Below are 8,131 nucleotides of genomic sequence, written 5' to 3' on the forward strand. Positions count from 1 at the left end.
TGTGTTCAGTTCACCTCTGCTTCCCCTTTTTAAGGGTGAACTGTTCCTATCCTTAACTAACCACTCCCCTGGGACCCCTGGACTACCTTTTGTCTGTGGATGTAAATATCATGTATCACAGCGCTTCGAAAAATTTATATATATTGAGACAGGGCTGGTCTTGAACTCTGTGTGTAGACAGGCTGCCCTGGAGCTCTCCATACTCCTGCCTCAACTTCCACAGTTCTGGTATTACAGGCATGTACAACCACGCCCAGCAGTCTTGACAACTTAAACTTTACATTCATTTTTATTAATTATTTTGACCATGATAATTTATTTAGCACAAGAGGGATTGAGGTCCAGTCCCCCATTCTCACAGAGACCATTTCATTAGTGAAGGTCACAGGGTAGTGATGATGCAGTGGAAGAGGGAACTCAATTCTCCTCACAGCTGGTCCCAGCCCTTTCCTCCATGATGTCTGCCCTCCTTCTAGGACCTCCTAGATGGGCCAGCTCCAGCAAACTGTCTCCTTCAGCTACTCCCAAAGAAAGACTTTTACTACTTTAATAGCTACATGTTAGGATTGTTCTGGGACATTTAGAGAGAAGGAACCTCAGAGGAGGCCCTGTAGGTCTTGGCTGTGGATTATGGTGCTTATGGGCACTCCCAACCTGGGGTCAGTGTCTTCTGCCTGGACCTGGAACTGAGAAGGCCTCAGTTCTCACTCCTATTGAGTGCTGAGTTCCGAGAGAAGCCAATAAGCTTCTGCCCTGGTTTCAGGTTCCCACTCTCTGGGACTTATATTTTCTCACAATGTCCAAAGTTGGAATCATGGCGCCAAGAGCCCTCCTCCTGCTGCTCTCTGGAGCTCTGGCCTGGTTGGAAATCTGGGCAGCTGAGTGAGGGGCCAAAAGGCCCATTGCTGGGGAAGAGCGAGGGGAGCTCAGGAAGCAGAAAACGCTTCCAGGCCACCCTGAGCCAGATCCCTTCTCATCTGTGCTACTGCCTGTTGTGACCTCCATCCAGTCTCCTGCCTCCTCCTCTCCCACCTAATCCTCGCCATTTGAGTCCAGCAGCCCCCTTTCTATCTCAGAACCCCAAGCACCCTCCTCCCTTCCGACCCCATCAAACGGGGACCCGGTCCCGCGGCCGGAGGGTCTTGGGGTCTCAGTCGCCACCCCCCCCCCCCCCCCGTCCCCAGGCTCGCACTCCATGATGTATTTCTCCACCTCCGTGTCCCGGCCCGGCCGCGGGGAGCCCCGCTTCATCGCAGTGGGCTACGTGGACCACACGCAGTTCGTGCGCTTCGACAGCGACCCCGCGGACCCGAGGATGGAGCCGCGGGCGCCGTGGGTGGAGCGGGAAGGGCTGGAGTACTGGGACCTGGACACACAAGGAACCAAGGATAACGCAGAGTTACCGAAGGTATCTGCGGACCACAATGGTGTACTACAACCGGAGCGAAGATGGTGAGTGACCCCAGGCTGGAATCAGAGGTCACAACCCCTCTACGTCTCCTACAGAAGGGCCAGAGACGCCCCGGGTCCCCAGATTCAAGGTTCACCTCAACGCTGGGAAACCAGCGGAGACCTTCGACCTGGGAAGAACGCGCGGGGTGCGACTGTGCCCTTTTCAGTTTAGGTTGAAATCCATTTGGGGTCGGGGGGGCGGTGGGTGGCAGGCCATGCTCTCTCACGGTCCTGAGGATGCATGGCTGCACCGAGGGGCTGCATGGCCGCCTCCTCCGTGGCTGCAATCAGTTAGCACCCATTACATCTCCCTGAATGAGGAACTGCACTTCTGGACTGGGGCAGACACAGCTGCTCACATCACCAGGTGCAAGTGGGAGGCGGCTGGTGAGGCAGAGCACCAGAGGGTCTACCCGGAGGGGGAGTGAGTGGAGTGGGCTCCTCAGACCCCTGGAAAATGGGAAGGAGATGCTGCAGCGCGCAGGTACAAGGGCCCGAAGGGCAACTCCTCCATCTGCCCTGGGGATGGAACCCATGTCTTCCAAGGAGGAAAAGGGGAAGCAGAACACTGCTCTCTTGAATCGCCATGGAGAAGAAAGCTGTGAGATTTTCACATTGAATATCAGAGTGTGACCTGCCCAGGGGCTCACCCTCCTCTCGTGACAATTGAAGAGTCTGCCTCAGGATGGGAAGAGTAAAGGTACGTGAAGTAACCAAACTGCAGTTCTCTTTGGCTATGCAGGGGTTGTGACCATGGCCTCTCTCAGACCTTGTTCTCTGTCTACCACCCAATGGCTTTAGATGTTTGACTCCAGTTATGCCAAATCTCCACCAAGACAGCCCCAGAAATCTCTCTCTTTTCTCCCTTAGAGATCTGGAGTCTCCTGCCTTGGGATAACTCACTTGTTTCTAGAACTTCCCAAGAATTAGATTATCCCAGATGCCTGTGTTGGGGCTAGTGTCTGGGTTTTACATCAATCCAAGTCTGCTATCAGTTCTCAAGATGGTCACGTGAGTGCTACTGGAGTGGCCCAGAAAGAATGCAAAATGCCTGAATTTTTCAACTCATCTTTGTAGATTCCACAAAGACACAAGTTACCCATCATCCCTGACCTGAAATGGACCTCACGCTGAGGTGCTGGGCCCTGGCCTTCTACCCTGTGGAGATCATCCTGACCTGGCACCAGACCTAGGATATGGAGCTTGTGGAGACCAGGCCTGCAGGGGATGGAAGCTTCCAGAAGTGGGTGCCTTCTGGGGAGGAGCAGAGGTACACGTGCCATGTGCAGCATGAGGTGCTGCCTGAGCCCCTCACCCTGAGATGGGGTAAGGAGGGGACGTGGGCACAAGACCTCTTGTCAGGGAAGGCAGGAGCTCTTCTGGAGACTCTCAGCAGGGTCAGGCTGAGCTCTGGGGGTCAAGTTCTCTAACCTTCCCTTCCCTCCTTTCCCTTCCCAGAGCCACCTCCTCAGCCCACCATCCCCATCATGGGAATTGTCACTGCCCTGGTTATCCTTGGAGTTGTCATTGGAGCTGTGGTGGTTGTTGTGATACGGAGGAAGAACAACACAGGTAGGGGAGGGGAAGGGTCTTAGTTTTCTCCTTTCAGCCCCTTTTAGAAGTGCACTCTGCCTCGTTGATGGAACACAAACACTACACACGCACACACACCACACACACACAGGCTTCCCAGCCTGTGGCCCTGTGTGCTGACACTTACTCTATGTAAAGTGCATGAAAAAGAAGGGACAGATTTGTCACTCTGATCATTGTGCTAGTGGCCTGATTCCCAGCAGTCAGAGGTGAGAGGAGAAGGTCCCTGCTGAGGACAGGCTTCCAGGAGGGCAGTTGGTTCAGTCCCTGTACATCTTCTTTCCTCCTGTCTCCTGATCCTTCCCTGGGTCTGCAGTCACAGCTCTGAAAACTCCCTGGGGCCCAGGGATTCTCTGTTTCTCACAGGTTGTTTTCTTCCCATGGGTACAAAAGGAGGGAGCTACCCTCAGACTGCAAGTAAGTATGGGAGGGAGAGTCCCTGAGTACCCTGGGGTGGAATAGATGGGTATCCATGGTGAACTAGCCCAACCCACAATTGCTCCTTCAACCACGTCTTTGCTGGACTCTGAGTGTGTTTTGTTATTTTTCAATGCCAGGTAGTGACGGTACCCAGGACTCTGATAAGTCTCTCACAGCTTATAAAGGTGAGACCCTGAATTGGGGGTGAGGCAGAGGGAACATGACAGGGTCAGAAGTACTCAGAATTTGGACCTTTTGTGTGAGTGGTGGGTTGTTCAGTGTTGCCACTTATTTTGCCTGCCCTGGATTTGTTCACGATTCTTTTGCTTTGCAGCATGTGTGGGACAGGTGCCTTGTGTGGGACTGAGTGACACAAGATTTGTTCACGTCTCTCCCCTGTGACTTCAAGAACCCATGGCTTCTTGTTCTACAAAGGGATCTAAATATGTCTGCATTCCTATAGGTAATGTGAAGAAAGTGGAGCGACCAGCCTACCCCTGCCCCCCATGACCCCTGTCCCACACTGATCTATGTTCCCTGCCACAGTTATGTGGCAGAAACAGAGCTAGAACATCTCCATCTGCCTCTCAACTTCATGGTGCACTAAGCTGCATCTTACTTCCACATTTAAAATAAGTATCTAAATATAAACTTGTTTTGTCAAATCCTTGACATGAGGGACTGATGAGCTAATTTAAGGAGAAAATTTCTGAAGTTTGATGGAGGAATAGATGGAATCACTAAAAAAACCTACCAGAGCCCAGGTTTCCTGTGCTTGAGTCCATTGTAGGTAGGGGCAGGAAAAGGCTGTGAAGAGCCAGGTATGGATGGGGCTGTCCCCAGTCGGTGCTCAGTCATTTGTGGGCTTTGACGTGATCACTTGTCAGATACATCACCATCTGCATTCCTTTCTCCTTGTCCTTTTGGTAGAACCGTGTTCCAACAGGGCTTGTGATCACAGGAATTCAGATATGGCCAGAGACTTGTCCTGTCTCCAGGATCGTGAATACTAAGGCATCCTGTGCCAGGTGAGTCTAGGCTCAACCCTGGGTTTTCCTCTCTTTTGTGTTTGTTTCTTGTCTCTTGGTTTCTATAGAGAATTTTGCCTATTCTTGTTCTTCAGAATGATGCTAATCTCATTCTTCTTTGAGTGCCCCTGTTTGTGACAGCAATAACAGGTGTTTTTCCTATAAGGTGCTAGAAGGCCCCAGCACAGAGGAGACTCTGTGAAATCTAGAGATGAATTTTTAGCTTTGTGAGCTCTGCTCTCCTTCCATGGCTATTTCCTGAATTTTCTTCCCTTCATGCCCCAATCTTTTAAAATCTAATTTCTGGTTCTAGAATTAGCAAAGACAAAGGGTCCCTAATGTTTCATCTTAGATCCTGGAATTCTTTTCTGCTATGCTTATCTGCCCCATCCCTGCTTTTAGCTCTAGTAATCTTTGCACTGGCTCCATTGTCAACTCAAGGGCTTATAGGGAGAGTGAAATTTAAATTTATATTTATTTGGAAAGTAGAATTCATAGATCAAAGACTGTTATTTTCTGAAGAGATAAGTGCAGAGATAGGTACTGTGCAAGGAAGAGATAATGGTGTGGGGAAGAAGGGAAGCCCTTGTGAGGAAAACCCAGGTGACCCTGACTTCAGTGTGATAGGGCTTTGATCTGCAGTTGTCACAGAGCAACTTTTTACCTGCGCTCTATTAATAAAGATAGTGAGTCTAGAAGAGGGAGGATCTTTATACTGATCACTCATTCCATAGGTGTTTGCTCTGTGCCAGGTGTGTGACATATTATTTTTCACATCTGGGACACCCTGTGAAGTCTTTAGAAAAACTGCTGGCCTTGTGGAGCATGCATTCCAGTGGGAAGAAGCAGAGGATACACTCTAAGCAGAGTAAATAAGAACAGTGTTCATGTTAGGAGATAGCAAGAGATACAGGTAAGATGGTCCACAGTGTGGGAATGTGGAGACAGGGAAAATGTCTGTTAGGGTGCTCAGTGTGGCATTCGTTGAGAAGACAAGTTTTGAGGAATGATTCGGAGAACATAAGGAATCTTCCCTGAGAACATCTGGACCAAGCTCTTTTCAGGCAGGGGATCCTGATGTGCAAATGCACTGGGGCAGGAACTGGGCCTTGTGTTCCAGGAAGAATAACAAAGATGATGACTGGAGCAGTCACTGAAACACAATGAAACACAAAGCTAAGAAGTAATGAAAACAGAAACCCAGTTGTGGGAAACCCTGAGTCTGATGAACTGCAGAACGAGGACCAGGCTGTGTCAGTGCAATGACAAGAAAGCTGCCAGAGCTGCACCAGGGTGAGTGTGGGGTAGAAAGTTGGATGTCATCAAGATTAGTGGCTTTGGAAGATGATTCATGGTGATGACTGTGAGGTCATAAACAAATGAAGACACATGGGACTCCAACAACTTTCATCTTTCAAAGAAATAGGAAGAACTTTCTTAGGTCCAGCAAAATTGCCCACATTTATTATAGGGAGGAATGTCATGAAAGTGTGATAATCAGTTCAATAGTTAGGCTTCTTGAGTGTTGACTTAGCCAGGCCATAGGCAACTTCTCAGTGAAGCAGTTCATGAGCAAAACAACATGTATAGAACTGGACCCAGTGCTCATGTTTCTTTGTGTACAGAGCAGTGGTGTTGAAGGTCTCCATCTGGGTGTCCCCCTTTTTATAATAGTGTCAGTGATGTCAGAAGGCTTGAACACTTGCAGTGAAGAGTTACTTTCCCTTCACATTCCCATCTACAATATATTTGACCATATAAAGAACACAAAGTCATTTTCTGAACTTGAAACATGTAGGGTCAGTTTGTGCCCTTTTCTCCCAAGTCCCTTTATTTATGAAAAAGCATGGTCTCAAAGATGCTACCTCTCAACCACTGACCAATTACAATCTTTCTAGGGTACCTGTTAAAATCACCTAAATCCTTCAAGCTTCAAACTAGGTGAAAGCAGATAAAAATACATCACAAACTCTAAAAATCAGTCTGCATACAGACACCTGCAGCAGAAAGTGAATGCTAACTCAGGAGGCATTTTAATAAGGCAGATAGATAGTATCAATGGTTAAGCAGTCAGATGGATTTCTAGAACAATTCGGGGAGCTACTCCCAAACTTAAAATGACTGACTTGGTAGCGTGAGCTTGAGTGCTGGAGACCAAAGCAGCATGGTTTTAGTGGAAGCAGCAGTGCAACTGCTGGATCAGAATACATGGTTCCAACAAGACAACTGTATGCTGTCATTTATGTTTGACATTTCAAGCCTTCACTTGCTGTCTGCCAGCCCTACCTGAAATTTTTCTTGTATCTGTTCAGATATATCACTATTGTATCAAGATCTAGTACAGCTCTGATAAGGGAATTGCAGAATCAGCCAGTCTTGGTAGTACTCATTGAAAGTGACCTCATATAGAGTTACTGCCACCTGGCATTTAATAAGTCTGCAAATGCTAAAACAGTATTAGATAAAACAATTTTGGACAGCAAGCTCAGAACTATGGTTTTAATCCAATTGCATGGTACAAAGAAATATGTCTGACACCTAACTGAAAAATGCCTGCACAGTAAGTGACTGGAAGTTATCGGCTAATGGCAGTGGGATGCAGGCATTTGCAAAAGCTGCAGCCTGTGCTACACAAGTGAAGAAAGATTGTGTCAGCACTGAGTTTTCTGTGGCCTTCTGGAAAGTCTCTTGCATGTTATAGATAGGGTTAACAGAATGGCGTCTTGTTATGCAACAGAAGGAATTCGTGCGATTACAGCAGTGCTCATAGCCCAGTCACTGTGCAGAGAGAGGCAAACCAAGGAAGATGGGTCTGAACTTGGGCATATTGTTTATATTATGCCCTAAAAGAGGAACGGTCTTTTTGGAGGTGGTACAGTTAAATGCTTGTGTCTAGCCATCTTCAGATTCTTGCAGCATCTCTGGAGGATAAAAAGAGGCCATGCCTGTTCAGGATGGTTTAATGACACATTTGGCTGGCCTCATCTCTGCCAATGTATGGGCCAGCTGTGCTCAAATGCCTGGGAAATGAATGTTACAAATGCCTCTTGGCTCTCACATCTAACACTGTCATAGTCACTCATCAGAATTTAAGGCAAACATATTCCTTCAGCATCATCTACAAAATGCCATCTCTGGCTCGCTTATTATTACTGTTGTTGTACTCAGGTTTGAATCAGAGCTTCATGCTTTCTAGTCAGGTGCTACTACTTGAGCCATGCCCCAGCCCCCATCTTGTATCTTGAATGAATATAGTTAAGTAGTGAAATTTTAAATTCAGTTATTTCATGAAACTGGAGCAGAAAAGATTGAGGCATGGAGCTGAGCACTGGATTTAGTGCTCTTAGTACTTCAGACAGAACACATGCAGATAAAGTCACAGGAACCAAAGGTTTTCTTACTTTGGCTAATTCTTGGGATATAATCTTTAATAATATATCATACCAATAATAAATGTATTAATAGTTTTAAAAAAAGAACGACAGTCCTTGTTTCCGTAACTAGTCACATGGTTCTAGCTGATTTGTAACTACCTTCATCTACTCCTCACTCAGTATTCCCTTTTCCTTCAGCTGGTTCTTTACCTGGTGGAGTGACCCTGACCTTCATTCCTGAAGGATCTGGGCTATAACTAGTCC

General features: G+C 47.6%; 1 pseudogene; it reads left to right on the plus strand.

Annotated features, from left to right (window-relative positions):
- Window positions 1–814: 814 nt before the first annotated feature.
- On the plus strand, window positions 815–3,975 carry LOC109690386 (saoe class I histocompatibility antigen, A alpha chain-like; annotated as a pseudogene).
- The last annotated feature ends 4,156 nt before the right edge of the window (window positions 3,976–8,131 follow it).

Source organism: Castor canadensis, chromosome 8, assembly GCF_047511655.1.
Source record: "Castor canadensis chromosome 8, mCasCan1.hap1v2, whole genome shotgun sequence".
Classification (NCBI taxonomy): Eukaryota; Metazoa; Chordata; class Mammalia; order Rodentia; family Castoridae; genus Castor; species Castor canadensis.